This window comes from Mesocricetus auratus, unplaced genomic scaffold (genome assembly GCF_017639785.1).
Source record: "Mesocricetus auratus isolate SY011 unplaced genomic scaffold, BCM_Maur_2.0 Super-Scaffold_100045, whole genome shotgun sequence".
NCBI lineage: Eukaryota > Metazoa > Chordata > Mammalia > Rodentia > Cricetidae > Mesocricetus > Mesocricetus auratus.
Genome location: NW_024429222.1, coordinates 4,876,549 through 4,895,302, shown reverse-complemented (window position 1 = coordinate 4,895,302; position 18,754 = coordinate 4,876,549). Strand labels below are relative to the sequence as shown.

Here is an 18,754-nt window from a genome sequence, read left to right as displayed (position 1 = left end):
ATCACATCCTAGCTATGGTTTTGTTTTGAGACTCACCAGCTGATTCTTAGGGGGCCCCTGTCACAACCACCATTTCTTGGGGGCAATGCATAACTTCATCCAGCAGGTATTGACTGAGGACTGTCGTGTGTGCCAGGCTCTGTGGTAACACTGTGGTAGGCCAAGGCTATGAAGTTTTAAACTCTGGCATTCCCGGAGTGTGGCCTCAGCTGGTCGTGTGCAAGGAAGAAAGGCATATTCATCAAATAATCACATGGGAAAGTACGCATGTGATAAGTACTTTGCATTAAGGGTAGAGGGTGGTGTGAATGGCCAGCACTAAGATGGGATCTAAAGCAGGGTAGGGGGGAAGTGGTGCAAGTGAGATTTCCCAAAGCACAGGGAAATGTCATGGGGGGGGGGCAGGAACCTAATGGGTGAGGGGAAACTGAACTGGCAAAAGAATGTAAAATGGTAAAAAGAACAAACTATGAAGAGTGTTTCACTAAAGGATCCTGAAACAGGAGTTGGGGAGAGACAAGGGGCTTGGGTACAGGCCTTGAGGACTAGACAGGAACACATGAAGATGCTGTACTGTACTGCAGTGTGTGTCCAGTGGAAAGGAGCAGGGGTGGGGTGGGGGAGACAACAGAGTGCTGGTTACAGTCGGTGACTGTCCCCGTGTAGACAAAGTTTGGCTTGTTGGAGCACACTAATCTTTCTTATTGCCTTCTTTCCCAGTCCCACCCTAGCCAGTGCCTCAGTCTCCTCAGAATCCCTTGCTGACTTCAGAGCAAACGATCAAAGAACCAGAATTCTTATAGAAACCAACATTAAGTGAATTTTAGATCTCGCTTTGGCTAATAAGAGAAGCAACTCTTTGAATAAACCCACATTTCCTTTCCAGGGAGTGGTTGTAATGTTCTGGGTATCTTCACTCTTGACTAGAACCTGGGACTGTTGTTTCCTTAGTTGCGCAGTGGTCACAGAACTGCCCTCTCCTGAGGGATTGTCTAGAATAAAAAAATAGTATGTCCTATGGAAAAGACACTGAGCACACACTAGGCTGGCCGCCAGGAACACCTTTGGCAGAATCTACAATAGAGAAGTGATTGGAGAGTCTCAAGATCCTAATTTCTAACCTCACTTACCCTGATTTGATTATCTGTTTTGGTAACTAATTTTAGCAGCATGCTGTCTAGACCATTGATTCCAGTGACCAGAGTTAAAACACAGTGAGGCTCACCTTCGGCAAGGCAGACAGGATGCTGCATAGCACATCGGGCAAGGCAGACAGGATGCCGCATAGCACATCGGGCAAGGCAGACAGGATGCCGCATAGCACATCGGGCAAGGCAGACAGGATGCCGCATAGCACATCGGGCAAGGCAGACAGGATGCCGCATAGCACATCGGGCAAGGCAGACAGGATGCCGCATAGCACATCGGGCAAGGCAGACAGGATGCTGCATAGCACATCGGGCAAGGCAGACAGGATGCTGCATAGCACATCGGGCAAGGCAGACAGGATGCTGCATAGCACATCGGGCAAGGGGGAGCAAACACCACAAAGATTCGGCCGCCACAGATCTGACGGTAAGGGAAACCTCATAGAAGCAACTCCATATGTCTGGCCTGTTATGGAGGAATGCTAATGCCTACCTACAACCAACTTTAATGCTTGGTTTTTCTAGGCTGTAGCACAGAGCCCAGCATATAGTAGATGCTAAATACATGGTCATTCACTTTCCCTCGCCAAGGTTTGCCTTTCCAAGTTCACCTTCCTTTAGAAACATGAGCTGCCTCGACTTCATCTTGATTATAACCTGGTGTGTATGTATGTGTGTACATATGTGTGTGTATGTATATGTATATATAATAATGTGTGTGTCTTAAGATGTGTGTCTTATGTGTATTAATAAATTAATATATGTATACATATATTGATCCAATCATTTGCATAGTAACATGATATGCATTCATCTAAGACTATGTACATTAGTATGTACTTTAAAGTAGAGAATAAACATACATTTATTTGTACATATATAGAACACATTAATATGTAGTATGCATAGTTTATTGTTTAAGAATACAAATATTAATATCTGCACTTGTACATACATATAGTCTTTAAATAGAAAATTGTTTTTTGTACATCAATTGGGGTATCAATTTCCCAGATGGTAACTGAAGAGGGTGACCTGTTTGGTTCTACCGTTCCTGAGAGCTCTTGACTTAAACATAGAAACACTTTGTATAGTAGTCACTAAGGGAAAGAACCACCATTGACCTAGAAGACTTCTTGATAGAAAAGGCATTTTAGAAATCACTTGGTTGGTGCATGGGTTCCAATTCTGTAGGAGCTGATTAAGAAAGCAGCTGTATTTAATTTCTTAACCTTGACTTCCACTCAAGAATCCCCTCACTCTGCACAGTGCCACCTCCTGGTGGCTCCAAGATGGCATTCATGCATGCCACCGTACTTCTAAAAGCAGTCTTCATAGAGGTGCTTGCTGCTTCTATGCTTCATAGAGGCATGTGCTGACTGCTTCTTCAGCTAGACACAGTCCTTGGACCAGTGCTGTATGGTTTCCATTGGTTCCTGATAAGACTTTTCCAAGAGTCATTCTACTGTCCACTGCTATCCACCATTTGACATAACTAGGTCTAAGTCTAACAAAAGATGTCTGACATACATACTCTAAAGACAGTATCACTGGGGTAATAAGGTAATTGCCTCAGTGGATAGATATCCTATATTCATAGATCAGAAAACTCAATATTAGATCAATGTTTATCCCTGGCATCCAAATGGACTTTAGGAGCCCATTCCACATAGAGGGATGCTCTCTTAGCTTGAACACATGGGGGAGGGCCTAGGCCCTGCCCCAGACATGACATGACAGACTTTGTAGATCCCCCACGAAGGGCCTCACCCTCCCTGGAGAGTCGCATGGGGATTGGATGGGAGGTTGGGAGGCTGGAAGAGTGGTGACATTCCACTTTTTTCATGGGAAAGATAGGCAGCATTATTAGAGAAAAATCTTAGATGGGGATCGTTTCATTAAATTTACTAAAACAAGAGAAGACTGTGACATATAGGTCAATATTCCAGACCAAAGCTAGTTCCGTTGCCCACTCCACTTGTGTACACATCATATTTATAGCCAACAGTGAGAGTGACATACAGAAGCAACTTGGACATTGTTGATTAGCAGCTGGCAGCCTGTGATTGGCCGAAGTTTGGCTGCTGTGAAAGGCTACAACTCAGTTGCTTGGTTACCAGAGTATATCTACTCTTAGCTGTTTTCACATCAAGCTAGGACACCTTTCAGATGTATGGATGTTGTTTGGACCAGTACTTTACAAGCCAGGCACAGAGACAGGTCTATATCCCAAGTGACTTAGTTTCACAACACTATCAGTTGAGTTTGTGTGATTGTCATCTAAATACTTCAAAATGCATTGCTCTCTAAATCCATCATCTACCCTAGGAACCACGTCCCCTACTTCTCTGTCTGTATGACACTTATTGTGTACTCTTTCTTTACAAGCCATACAAGCATGTTCAGACATGGGCTTGACTTCCTAGCCTGGCTGTAGTGCCTGGCCTCTCCTGCCCCTCTTACCTCTGGCTCCAAAGGCTGGACTCAAGCATAATGTCAAAGGCTGGACAATGAATGAGGTGGTAAGGATAAGAGATTATGGTAAGCCTTCTTGCCTCGACCTCTAGCCTTTTAACGAATGGCAGGCACTCAGCCCTATGACTGGTTTATCCCATTTTATGGATTTGATATTAATCTTCACCTTTGAAGGTTGTTCTGCTATTGAATAAAATAATCCATGAAGTTTATCGATGCAGTATTAACTGCCCCATAACTTGATGATGATAACATACACATGCCTTCCCTTCATGTTACCTTCTACCCACACCTGCACTTTCCTACTCCAAAGCCTTGGGGTGGAGAAAGTAGTTCTGATAACCCAAGCCACGTCCTTTTTCATAAGGTGCAAGTAAATAGGGTAGAAATGGACAGAGACAATAAAATGTGTCTAGAAGAGGCCTTTCTCTTCTTCACTGGTCCTTTCCCTTAGTGGCTGCTTCCACAACTGAACACTGACTCTCAGACTCCTTAGAGGAACTGGAGTACGGGATTCTTTACCACTTCCAAGGCAGGGGTCAATGACCAGGGATGATGCTAAAGACTGTCTCATCCACAGACAGATCATCTTACAGGCTTGGTGTTAGATCAGGATTGTGTTTTCAGTGATTTCAATAATCAGGTCTCAAAAGCTGGCCCTAGTTATATTTTCACCCTGAACTGCACAGTTATAGGCCAGCTCTCACGGCATCGTGGCCCTTGACATCCTTCTCTATACAATGGACCCTGTTCTTTATCTTTGGTTCTCAGCTGAGACTGTAGCCCTCCTTTACTGATCCCCCTTTTGGGGACAGATCTCTGGGTCCTGCCGCTAAGCTGGGCATTCCCTGTTGGCAGCAGAACATTACCCTTTGTTTCTTTAGAACACCTGCTGAGTTACTTTTGCCCTTCCTGGAACTTTGTTGAATAATCCAATTTGGAAGACATTTAATTGCAAAAGAATGTAAAATCAAATATATGGTGGGTCCAGTTACCATCCAATTATCTATTCATTCCACCACTCTTCACTGGGCACTGTATGACTTGGTCTTACTATAATAACTCCTGCTTTTTGGACGTCTTAATCCCACACCCACCTTTAAGGAGGAAAATCCTTGGATTCTCTAAAAGCGACGTGTCAGCTCTGCATCATTGTGAAGAAGCCTTTTCAGGCAGGTTCAGCCCAAATTTGCTTACACGTGTTCCCTACTCAACCAGGCATGTAAAGCATGCTGCTCCATGAGCTTTCCTATATGATACAGTCCTGTATATTATACTACACTTATAAAATACCACGAAGCCCTTACGAATTAAAAGATAATTAGTGGTTCAACACACACAAGACATTAAGCCCAAAGTGTCAAAAATGTCATGAAAGACCATAAATCATGGTCTGCTTGCATTGATCCCTTACAGAGTTAGTTTTTAAATCATCTCTTTAACACCTTGTAAATGTACAAACAGCTACAGACCCAAGGGAAACTTTAATATGTTTTTCATACATATTTTAATTTCATCTCAAAGTGCTAGCTGCATAAAAATTAAGTCAAACTCACAAAAACTCATTGATTTCCACAGGATAAAACCCATCTGTCCAAACTAATTGAGAGGCTTTCCGAAGCCGTGAAGTTGGTCCTGCAACACTGAGGCCATTATGGGCGCCCCGAGCTGGAGGGACTCTTGTGTCATTTTAAGAAGGCAATTTTGCTATATTTACTGTATTTAAATACAGTGCTACTCTGGGGGAACAAAAGGCGCCCTGTGTAACTGTACTGAAAGTAAACCAGAAGCTGTGAAAAGAGAGATCTGTGCTACTGCTGTGATTAATGCCCCTTTCTGCCAAAGAGACTCCTTAACCAAGCTCATTTAATACAAAGTAAACGAATCTTGCTCTTGGATTTGATCCTCTGCATAAACCCCCTAGATAAGGCTCTCGCCATGAATAGCTTTTCATTCTAAACAAAGGATGTTTTGATAGAAAGGTCGCTGCTAAAGCCCTTTATATTGTGATACAGGGAAGGGAAATAACATATTAACGGCCACCCATGCCACGGTGGCCTGGGCTGGGGGGACACACGGAGCAGAGCCCATTCGGAAGTTGGAGAAGGCCTGGTCAGCTTTCAAAAATCTGCTCCAAAAGACACTTTGCTTTTATGAAGTGAAATGAACTGGAGCAATCAGCATGCATCTTCCAGGAGATGGGATGAGCGCATGTTGTCTCCACACTGCAGCTCAGCACTAGCTATATCACCTAAGACTGATGTTGCTGTTCATAGTGAATTGTTGTGATGGACATGCCCTTGAACAGGACAGATAAGCTGAAGGCACCACGTGGGATGCACGACGTAAGAGCTTTCCACGCTGCAGCAAGCTGCACAAGCCAGCTTTCTGTCACTGTAGCAAACGGCCTGAGAAACCGAATTCACAGAACAGGTTTACGGTGACTTACGGATTTAGGACTCTAAGTCCGTAATCAGGTGGAGCCATTGCTTTTAGGCTTCTTGTTGGGTGTGGAATGGCAAAGGGAGAAACCTCCTGGCAAGGACACAAAGGAAAGATCAAAGGATTGGGTGTTCCTGAACCCCCTAGGAGGCGGCATGCAACCAACAGCTTGAGGACTGACCACCAGCTGCCACTTCCAAACAGCATATCCCAAGAGACCAGGAGACATTCAACATCCAAATTCTGGTAGCCTCCCTGACAGCCTTGGCCAGTTCAGGGGCACCTCTGTTCAAGGCTTTGAATTGGCACAGAAGGCTGAGTGGGTGGTAAAAGCCAGCCTCTCTCTTCCTCACCACTGTTACTTTATTTTTCTTTCTCTACTTGGTGAGGAAGATTTCACAATAACCCAGCTCGTGGAGTGGAAAGCTTTTCATAACTCATGGTAAAACTGGTTTCCTTTAGTGGAAACATCCCATTCCTTTAGGAAATTCCTGTTCATTATGGGAAAGACAGAAAGGGGTGAAGTGAATTCTGGGAAAATGTACTCTTTTGCTGACCTCACTTTTTCTACTCATTTATTCAACAAATATTTGAGTAGACATTAGGTTCTAATGTCAGTCCTTGTCTCAGGGCATGAGAAAGATAGAAACCAGGGTGAACTCTTTGGCATCTCTAGTCAGGGTGGTAGATTCCAGCCTTTGTTTCCCTTCTGGGACACTGACCATCTGACTCAGGCTGACAAGCAAAAGGTAATTTTGGACTTCACATCCCCTGATGTGCACAGAAGGCTTTGGGAGTGCAGTTCACTGTGTCTTCCAGAAGGAGGCAGAAGAGAAGGTGGTAAGAGTAGTCAAGCATTCTCAACAATCCAGACCAGAACTCAGTGTTTCTTGGCAGGAGGGCTGGCCCCATAGCACCCCCTGCTGGAAGGATACCCTATGATGGTCACCCAAAAAAAAAAAAAAAGCATCAGAAAGCACAAGTGAGTTAAGTCCATTCTAGGGAACATTGGCCCACTCATCAACCCTTCAGGAAAGGATACACTTCGTCTCCATCTTACAGAAGAGGTTCAGTGAGGTCTAAGACCTGAGCAAAGCTATTTACCCATGTGCACCAGGAACAGGGAAACCCAGTCTCCATGGCTCTGGTGCACATTTAACTATCTTGATTTTTCTGACTTTACAGTTTATGAGTCGGTTAACAAACAATAAATCCCCATTGACATGGTGCTACACACAGAGAACAAAGGCTTTGCCCTCAACGGCACCATGGGTCTCTTCATACGGTAGGGCCCCAGAAAAAGGGGAGCAGTCATAGGCTAGAGGATCCAGCTTGGCCAAGAACTTAGCAAGGTAGAGCAGGAGGCAATATTAACCAACAGAAACACTTGCAAATAGCTAAATTTGGTACAGCTGGCTGAACAGAACGAGCCTCATCCAGCCAGTTTATTCAGGCAGAGGCCCCATATTATTTAGCTTGTATGAACACCAACTTGGAGTCTAAACAAGGGCATAATGATCTTCTGTTTACTATTGGAAAAAGTCAACATTATACAGACTTTACAAATAGAAATCTTTTCCAGCTATATACCTGACGGAAAATTCAAATTTATAATACGCAAGAACTCAAAACACTCAAAACAGGAAAACAACAACCCAATCAAAGAACAGCTAACGGGACCAAACTGAAAGTTCTCAAAAGAAGAACTTTTTTTATGTGTTCAATATCCTTAGGCATAAGAAAAATCAACCTACTTTGAGGTCATCATAGTCAGATGGATGTCATCATGAAAACAAAGGCAGAGGAGGGTTTGAGGAAAAGGGGGCATATATGCACTTCTGGTGGGAGTGTAACTTAGTGCCCCTAATGTGGAAAATCCATGTGAATAGATTGCCAAAACCTAAAAACAGAGCTGCTACCATAAGACTCTATCATACCACTCACGGGTGTACATCCAAGGGACACCACATCCTACTACAGTGACACTAGCCCATTTTCATTGCTGCTCTGTTCACCATAGGAAGGAAAATGAATCAACCTAGATGTCCATCAACTGAGGAATAGGTAGTGAAAATATGATATATATTACACTGTGGAGTTATATTCAGTCACAAAGAAAAATAAAATTACCAATTTGTAGGAAAAAAAGACAAAATTGGGAAATACTGTATTAACTGACACAATCCAGGCTCAGAAAGATACACACTGTAAATTCTTTCTCATATCCACCCCATAGTGGTTAACTTTTCCCTGGAATCACTCAAGGGAGCTTCTACATAATAAAGAACACTGGCAGCTTGCAACCACACATTTCAAATCATGTTTAGACATATTAGAAAAAAAAACCTGAAATCACAGAAGCTGAAGTTAACACAAGTTCCTTTTCTCAAAAGGTATTTGTGGCGATATCACAGATAGCATGGTGGCTTCATGAATACTTGAAGGTTGTATTTAAGGGGACTTAGTGCATGTCTATACCACATTCCCACCCACATCTCATTGGCCTGGACTTGGTCACCTGAAGTGCCTTCACTCAGCTATTTTAAGTAGGAACGGGAAAGTCGTGTCTGTGGTTAACTAAAACTTAAGCTATGAAGAAAGACAAGAATGTTCAATGGTTACCCACCAAGCCTTTCCCTAACAATGCTAACAGAAAAATGAGAAAACCTGTTTGAAAACAGAATTTTCTTTCTTTTTAAAGTTAATTTTATTTAGACAATTTCATGCATATCTAGTGCATTCTGTGTACCCTCATACCTCCCTCTCAACCATCTACCCCCTTCCTACAAGAACTTTCCGACAGCCGCGCTTTTACATATACGTTAATAACGTCTGAGGTTTGGTAGCATGAAATGAAACTAAGGCTTGTGTTAACAGCTGGCATAAAATTTGGATATTTGCTTTTCTGGTTTTGTGGATTCTCCAGGATATGCACTCACATCTGAAGACTTGGAGCTGGGAACCACAAATGAGAGGGAACGTGTGGTGTTTGTGTCTCTCGGTCTGGACCGCTGCAGAAGAGGTGAGGGTGTGAGGACGAAGCTGCAGAGAGGGAATTCCCCTGGATACGGTGATACAACATGGAAAAGGGAAGAATGAGGGTGGAGGGGCTTTGGTTGGGAGGGGGAGATATAGAAGAAGAAGGGAGGGAAGATAAATAAAACTTCACATGAAGGATGCTTGGAAAACAGAAAACAACATAGGAATTCATGCTATTTTGCATTTACCTAAAGTTACACAAACGCAAACACACAAAGAGAGAGAGAGAGAGAGAGAGAGAGAGAGAGAGAGAGTACACCACCTGAGGTGATAATGCTCCTCCCCCAGGACCAGGCATGAGAAAGCACCTTTGGAGCTGTTGGTCAAGGGAGTACTATTGCTGTTATCCATCATTCCTCCAAGACACTGCAGGGAAGTAACTATTGCCTGAGACACCGTGAAACTCGGACAGAGGACTCAGGATCAGAGCTGGATCTGGCACCTCAGAGCCTCTGTACCGAGGACGAGCTTTCATAGAATCAGGGGGTATGTAAGACGCCAAGGGGGGAAAGTAATCAACAGTCCACCAAGCAGTGACGACAATGAACCACAACAATAACCAGCATGGCAAACTATTCCTAGAGATGCAATAATGGCATACATCTTGGTGGTGAGCAACAGATGTCTAGTTGGACTTACAGTCCACTCAACAGGAGGGGATCATGCCTGGTACTTGAAACCTAGTCAACTACCGGTGGCTCGTAAAGGCATGGAACTTGGAGGAGAGTCTATATTAAACAAACATGATTCTTAACTGCATTCTACACAGACAGGGCATCAAGATCACCCCTCATCAAAGAAGGCTTTTGTTTTGTTTTGTTTTGTTTTTTGAAGCAGCAGGAGACCATTACGGAGAACAACAATTGATCAAAATGCAGAGAACCACTGACTGTGGGGTGCCTGGCCTGAGTGAATACATTTATCAAACAACCCCTGCATCTCAGGGTTGGGGGAGGGGGGTATTGCAGAAGTGGGTGGAGAAATTTTAAGAACCAAAGGACCAGGAAGTATGCTACAAGACTACATCGTCCAGATATGACAGGAAATCTACACCCGTGAAATCTCAACAGGACAGCCGCCTAAACAAGACCTGATCAATTCCAACACCATTTGACACCCCCACATAGGTGGGGAAAATCTCATGGGGCCCCATCCTGAGGCAGAGAGCAACAAGCAATTAACAATTGCTGAGAAAGAGAGAATATCTTCCCCAGGCATGAACCTCCATATTGATTATCCAAGGGGTCAGCCCTTGGGTAGGCATACAAATAACACCAGGTAGGCTAAATAGGCTGTGTGTCTATTTGTTTTTTTGAGACCTCTGCATAGCCCTGGCTGTCCTGGAACTCATTTTGTAGACTAGGATGGCCTCGAACTCAGAGATCTACCTGCTTCAGCCTCCTGAGTGCTGGGATTAAAGGCGTGCACCACCACCCATATATTTAATATATTTAATAATTAAAGAAAAAGAAAATGAATTTGAATGGAGTAAAAGAGGCATGGAGGGGTTGGAGAAAGGAAAGGGAGAGAAATGAGGTAATATTTTAATTCAAACAAAGTTTTTAAAGAAACAAATAAAGTTTGAATGTTTAAAAAACAGAAAAATTTAGCATTCAGGAGGCAGAGGCAGGCAGATCTTTGTGAGTTCGAGGTCAGCCTGGTCTACAGAGCAAGTTCCAGGACAGCCTCCAAAGCAACACAGAGAAACCCTGTCTTGAAAAACAAAACAAAACAAACAAACAAAACCAGAAAAATTAGAACTTTTACAAAATATTCGGAGATTCCATGTTAGCATTACAGTTTCCATGTATATGAAACATAAGCACATACACTTCAGTTTTAAAACAGCTTCTAACAACTCAGAACAAATCATATCTAAAAGTTCCCATTTAAATACTGGCAGGCAATATAATGTGTTATATAATGAACATGCTGCAGATTAACACTTGGAGTAAACTCACTACTTTTAATGAAATTCCATACTACTTCTATATCACCTTGCATCAACCCTCCCCCTCGTATTGTAACCTACCCTGTGATTAAAAAACGAATCATTCAGGTGATAACCTTACCTATTTTCATAGCATGCACAATACAGTCACTTATATTATTATGCATAGTATTCTTCCGTAATGTCACACAGCTCCTTTCTCTAGCTCTTCTAATTTCCATTCTCTAGTCTTATTCTAGAATACAATTTTTAAACATCTTCAGGGTGGAGTAGAAAGAAAAGTTTGTTTGTTTGCTTCAAAAAGAAAAAATTTCATGTCCTAAGAAGAAAGGTCAGCCTGGGAGACTGAGATGAAATAAAACGATCAGAGAGGCGTTATGTACTCGGAGACCCGTAATTTCTCTACTAAAATTTCTATGGAAGTGGTGGTCCCTGCGAAGCAGCCTGGCTATGAATTGTGGGAAGGAGCAGGTTGTCAGAAGACTTCTCATTGGCTGTGAATGATGTCATGGCTGCTGCCAGGATGCCCATAATGCTTAGCTAATACATCGCATCTAGTGGTTCTCCTGATTTTTATGTATACATTTCATTATGTAACTGCAATAAAACAGTGCAAGCATCGAGTTTCTGGGTAATTACTGTGCTTTTCAAACCCCTTGGGATCAGAGGTACACTGTGTACAGAGTTAGGAAAACACTTGTAGGCAAAAGAATTCCTACTAGCTGTAAATCTCAGTTGAGCTCAGTGATAGAAGCACGTAAGAAGTAAATCAGACCTGGGATCACTAGTGGCTTGGCCAGAAACGCACAGAAAAGGGGCAACAGGAATGGTCTTGAGGATGGTCCCCTAGGCCTGAGCAGTCCAAAGCAAAGAGCGAGGGAGCATTTGAGAGCCTGGAGCTGCTGTGTAGTCTAGCCCTGTGTAGATGGAGTGCCCCAAGGTCGGGGGATGGACTCTCCGCGGATGCTGGACACTCAGGTTTGCCCAGCTTTCCAACCTTTAGATTCTGATGGAGGGTTTCTATGTTCTCTAACACTTTCCCAGCCCGATGCAGCATGGCTCTGCTTCCTGTTTCAGACTGCTGGCTCCTTGACCCCTGGGAAGCAAATTCCTAAATTCTTCAGGGTCTCCACTCACGCTGTAGCTGCTCCCCGATGTCCTGCTCTTTCAGATAGCTGTTTGATCCTTCTGTGTGTGAAGTTGCTCAGGAAAAGGCATTTACCATCTAAGGCCATTTCACTTCTTTTTCTTCAAAACCATGTCCTGTAACATCATTTGTTTTTTCTCAGTTAGAAAGAGGAAATGGCGTTTTATCAAAGGTAAATAGGCTCTCTCTGGTGGCTAGGGTTCTGCTTACCAGCCAGAGAGCCGGGGAAGTTTGATTAGGTACTAAACTTGGCACAGAGAATCCTTCATTCATCCCATCAGCCAAGTCACACCAGGGGGCTCAACTCCTGGAAAGTTAATGACCTACACTTTCCTCCTGAAGACTGTGGCCAGCTTATCTAGGAGTAATGAACCTTCCATCAGATCCGACCAGAAAGATCTGAGATTCAGAACCCACTGATTGTCCATCGAAATCTGAATTCAGGAAGGGTTTTATATGTTATTCTAATGGCTGAAGTCTTACTGTTAGAAAAAATGAATAAAAATATTCCATGTTAGATACATACATGGTATCAGTTGAATTGCTAAGTACACCGGCTTTGGTTGCTGTAGGAATTAAACAGAAGAGGAAATTTTACATGAAATTTACATTTGTCTGTAGCTCTGCCTATTATTATTCCAATGTATAGGCCACTATTAACAGAGATCACTAACAGGCAATATATAGTCTCCAAATGATGAGTGCTTGTTTTACAAACTTTCCCATGAACTCGATTCTGTTTTTAACCTGCACCCTACCTTTCAACAAAACAGACAGCACATTGGCAACTGCCCCATCCTGGGCCATCCTGTCACCTGGTGACTGAGACAGGGACAGACTTCCCATTGCCTTCCCCTCCTGTTCTGTTATTACAGTAATCCCTGGAATCCTTGGAGGACTGGTTCCCTGTTCCCTGAGGATCCCCAAATCCCATTTCTGCATTATATAAGACTGCAATAATCTTTTCATATAAAATATGTGAAGGGAATGAAATGCGCATGGCGTGAGAGTAGATGAGAGGGAACCACTTAGAGGGGAAAGAGGGCTTGAAAGAGAAGAAAGCAAGGAAGAGAAAGAAAGAAAGAAAGAAAGAAAGAAAGAAAGAAAGAAAGAAAGAAAGAAAGAAAGAAAGAGGAGAGAGAGGGAGGGGGAACAGATGGAATGAACATGTGCACATCCTTCTAGTCTTGAAATCACCCTCCAGGGGCATATAAGACTAATTCAAGGGGGCTAGAGAGATGGCTCAGACGTTAAGAGCATTGGCTGCTCTTGCAGTGGTTGTGAGTTCAATTCCCAGCAACCACATGGTGGCTCACAACCATCTATAATGAGATCTGGTGCCCTCTTCTGATGTGCAGGCAGAACACTATATATAATAAATAAATCTTTTAAAAACATAGTAATTCATTATAAACTTTATAGACTGATAAGCTATTGTTATACTTTCTCTTTAGCTGTGGCTAGCTTTGTGTTCTGGTCTTCAGGCAAGCTTTATTAGATCTTTAACAATAGATCACCACACAGGACTCCTTTCCTGAAATCACATGAGCTAAGAGGGGGAAAAGAGAACATAAGCATGACCTGTATGTCTTCTTGAGATCTTATAAAATATACTTTGTGTGTAGTAGTCTTCAAATCAAGCTGAGTGTAATTTACAATGTTACTTTCATGTATTTTTCCAATAAAATTTAAGACAAGGATGGAAAAGACAGGATGGGGGAAGGGAGACACCGTATGTTGTTTTAACATTTGCTTAGTTTCAATTTTTCTAAAAATATTGTTTCCTACTATGATTCTTAGCAGGTATGGTTTTCCGTCTATTGAGCTTTTAGACTCAATGGCAGATATGTGTAGCATTGCTTCTACTGAATTGTGGGGCACTTTCCAAGGTCACCCCTGAAGCTAATATATGTATACACCCCTGACATCTGCCCGTCTTTTGAAAGCCAAGATTATTTATAGAGGAGAAGGCAGCTTGGAAGTAGATATTTTTAAGTAGTATTGTTTTTGAAACAGAAGTATAAAATTCAGGTCGATTCAGAAGTGGATCTTACATAATGCCAACTTTATATCCATGGTTTAGAGCTACCGTCTGTTTGAGACTTGCCTTCATCCCTTATCCTCAATGTATTAGTCGGTGGATTACAATAGTCTGGCTGCTGATTCGGGTTTTCTAATATCCAGCTTCTTTTCTTTACACACACACACACACACACACACACACACACACACACACACACACATACTATTAAGGCAAGCTTCCCAGAGTGCCAATCAATACGGCAGATAAAACATCTCTGAAAATGCCAGTAGATGGGGGAAAGTGTGTTTAGCTGGGCTCTCATGTAGAAAGAGGCATATGAACACATTGGAAAGCCCCTTGTGAGATGTGAGGGAGAGAGAGACACTCCTGTAGGACAGAACAGAGGAACTAGAACAATCCAACACTCCATGAAGGTGGGGTCTTATTGACTGAAGTGTTTCTTAGTTCACAGTCCCACTATTGGCAGAGGGATCTCCTACCCTAATGACATCCAATACTGACCGCTGAGACTGGCAGTATGTTATACCCTCCACCCTGGGAACACCACATGACATGCAAGGTCACATGATGGCTGCACTAGAGCAGGATGAAGCTGCAGGACTATGGTATGCAAATTTTGTCCTGACTCCTACAAAGGAATAAAATCCATTCTCCTGAATATTTTCCCAGGCTGTGAGGTGGGGGGGGGGAAGCTTCTTAGGTGAGGGCCTGTGGGCACAGTTCATTCAGCTGCAAACACTGGGTGCAGAGAATCTCCTGCAAACGTCAGGGGAATTTACAGTCCTCCCTTGGTAACTGTAGGGTTCACAGGCACCAGAGAAGGCATTAAAATGTTAGGTCAGAGGCTACAGTTGGGTACAAATTTGGGGACAAAAAGAGAAACCATTTCCATCCACAGCACGCAGGTTCTCCAACCTGAACCCTCAGCTCCTCCTCTGATGCTGTACGTGATGTTATGGACTGAGCTGTGTGCCCCCCAACTTCATAGGTTGAATCTCAAACCCACAAAGTAATGGTGCTCCTGATAAAACTAGCCTGCTTCTCGTTTCTGTCTCTCTGTCTCTCACTCTGTGTGTGCGTGCGTGTGTGTGTTATGTGTTTGTGTCTGTGCATATACGTGCATGTGCATGCACTCTTACATGGTATATGAAGAAATAGTTCAATGATTGATATTTACAATCCAAGAAGAGATATTTCACCGGATACCAGACACTACAGTACCTGCATCCTGGCTTCTGCTGCAATTGTTCAGGCCATGAAGATTTGTGGAGGCAGCCCTAGCCACCTAAGTGTGCATTCTATGCACACCCGATTGGGCTATATATATGTACAGAGTGGTCCAGAGGCTGGGGTATTAGAAGACACTGTGGACCTATAAAGGGTGGTACCTAATGTGAGGATCTTAGGTAGTAGAGGGTGTGTCCTCGCAGGGACTTCAGGCCCTTTGCCTTTCCCTAGTTTGTTTTCTATTGCTCTGAGAAAGACCAGGGCCAAAGCAACCATTGTGTGGGGAGAGGAGGCGGGGCATGTTATCTCGATTACACTTCCAGTTCATAGTTCATCACTGAAGGAAATCAGGGTAGGAACACAAGGTAGGAGATGGGAACTGAAGCAGAAACCACCATGGAAGAAGGCTGCTTACTGGCTTGTTTTCCCTGACTTGCTCAGCTTAAGGTATTTTTACAACCCAGGACCACCTGCCCAGGATTGGCAACACCCACAGCGGCTGGGCCCTCCCACAGCAATGACTAATCAAGGAAATGCACCACAGCCTGCACCGGCCCATCTGAGGGAAGTATTTTCTCGGTTGAGGTGCTACCTTCTATCTGCTTATATCAAACCGATAGAAAAGCTAAGGTGTGCAGGCCTGACATCATTCTGTTGTTATCATCTGGTCCTCTCATTCTAGACTAGAAGCTTTAGTCTGTGAGTTAAATAAACATTTTCTCTTGGTAAGTTAATAGATCGGGTATTTTATCACAGTAACAATAAGCTAATACACCATATCAAATAAAAATTGGTTTAAGTACCACATTCTTATGCTGCTGACAGGCATTCTTGTCTCCATCTGGCCTCTACACACTCTTATCATTTACACATGAAATTGTATTCTCCCTCCAATTTTCAAGAGTAAAGAACAGATTAAAGTTCAACTTGAGAATGTTTTCTTAAAAAAAAAAAAACTAACAACAATGAAAGTTTCCCATTTCAACCCCTCTCTTCAGCTAGCTAAATTAGAACCTTTCTGGCTATTAGAATGACAAGAGGCAATGACAAGAGGCTCCCTCAGTTTCCCCAGTAGTCAAGTAAGAGGACAGTAGTGACAGATAACTCTGTAAATCCTCTTTCCGCTGTAATAGTTGGTGGCTCTAGACAATAATTGTTTAGGTCCTATAGAGCTTTCAGAATTCCATTTGCTAACAGTCTGATTTGTAATTTTGAATAGGATACAGTAGCAATTAGTCAAATCTGAGTTCATGGAGACAGCTTCTTTACGAAGCACCCCTCTGGCTATAATTTCCATATGCATATTTACCTCGATTACTTCTCTCCCTGTAATACTAATTTTAACAACCTTATTGAGCACACCATGCATTTGAAATGCCAGGAGAGAACTAAATAGAGTCAAGGGTCAGAAGCCAGATCTGCTTCTGTATAAAATTACAAGTTAATTACTAGCTGCATCCAGGGGCCAGGCCGATTTTAATTTGGGAGTCATTGGACAGACTATTTAGAATCTATGTTTTAACTATAGCTTTAGGGAGTCACTCATGTCCCTTCTCTGCCTCTGAGCAGAAATGCTATACGTCACGGCTTTCCCAACCTCTCCCCTAGCTGCTTGCTGCACATACTGAAATCACCATCTCTTGCTTGTTTGCCGCAGTCTCCATAGAATTTAATGTGCCTTTTTAAAATGTCCTTTAGCAAATGCATTTAGGAAGGAGTCCACAGGAATAAGGCTTCCTTGCTTATGCTAAAGGACTCAACATGTGGCAATACAGATTCAGTTTTGACATTCATTTAACATAATAGTAGAAGCCCCAATAAGCTCGGTGGCACAAGGCACAGCAGCAAGGTGCCCCAGGACATGCCTGTGAATAAGGAAATGGAGTTCTGCAGGGGTTCAAATGAAAACAGCAATCAATATGGAACATGACAAGAGAGGGCCATTCCTGAGGTATGGTCTGTAGATCACTAATGCTGTAGCTGGAGGAGCTGGTTGCTGGAGAGAGAGAGCACACCATCTAACAGGTTGGAGAAAGCGTACTCAAATAAAACAACATGTAAAAGATTCCTGCTAAGGCGGACTTTTCATAGCTTATGACACACCGAGGCTCTCCGAGAGGGAGGAAGGGTTTGCTAGTGGAGAAAGTTGATATATTTTCTTGCAGAACTAATTTTTGGTTTTAAAAAGTGAAAACTTAAAAGTGTTGACATTGAGTAGTCTTCTAGTAATATGGCTAAGGAAAATTTTCCTCCTTAATGTAAAGGGAACTACAAAGAAATCACAACAATGTGATTTGAGCCAATTTAGCCTCTATGAAAGGCAGAAGTAGACTGGCCCAAGTATTTGGGGGGGTGGAGTTACATCGTGGGGGTGATTCCACTTACCTGCCTGCCCTCTGTATGAAAAGCTCCTCTTGGCTTCCCTTCAGAAATGGCTCACCAATTAGTGCAAAGTTAATTGTGTGTACACGCATGCGCGCACGCACGTGCATACACACTGTTGTTTTCAAGGCTTGGAGGAGTCCTGCTTAGTGGTAACATGTGAGCTTGGTGCAATTCTATGAATCTCCTTCAACAAACTTCTCTGAGCAGATCCCTGTAATTGTATCTGAAGGGGAAATAAATGGGTCTTTTTGGAAACTGGATGTCCCTTGGGGAGACCCAGCATTCCCATCATAGTTATATACTGATGAGTTCACGATAAATAAAGGTTTATTAATCCCTACTGAGACACATAACTATGGAGCAGCCTAGATGCTCAGGAGGTGACTCTGCAGATCTTCATACATAAAAGTCTGCATTGGGAACAAAATCAGATGGGCCTTCCTATATGTCTTTTAAGCACGAGTTACATAAGTTAGATGAATCCTTTTGCAAAATGCTGAATAGCACATTTAGGCTTGGCGTAAGCTGTAGGAGCAGCTCAGCACTGACAGCTAAGTCAAAGTATCCCATTGAGAGAGGACCATAGTGAGCTCAGTGAAGCAGACTGTGTATATGGAGATGCAGACAGCAGCATAAGGACAGTGTCAGGAGGACCCTGTCTCTCTGCTCTGCTGTCCTCAACCTTGCACAAAGATGCCTCACTGTACCCCCTTCCCTGAGCTGTATTGTGTTCTGAGTATGCCAAGATCTGATTCTAGGGCTCTTTTTCCAGGAAAAACGTGTATCCTGGAGCTTCCTCTGTGCTCATGCTAACTCTCAGTTCTGAGAACAACAAACAGCAACTCATGGTTAAGAAGTGCTGAAAACAACAAGGACTCCTGAGCAATCAGCCACTC

At 43.1% G+C, this 18,754-nt stretch overlaps 1 long non-coding RNA gene across 3 annotated transcripts in view; it reads right to left on the bottom strand.

Annotated features, from left to right (window-relative positions):
* The window catches only part of LOC110342657, a 42,314-nt gene extending 24,247 nt beyond the window's left edge, over positions 1 to 18,067 (bottom strand). For all 3 annotated transcript variants that reach the window (XR_005873071.1, XR_005873072.1, XR_005873073.1), the window contains exon 1: positions 17,859 to 18,067. This is a non-coding gene — a long non-coding RNA (uncharacterized LOC110342657). The remainder of the gene's footprint in view (positions 1 to 17,858) is intronic.
* Positions 18,068 to 18,754: the final 687 nt, after the last annotated feature.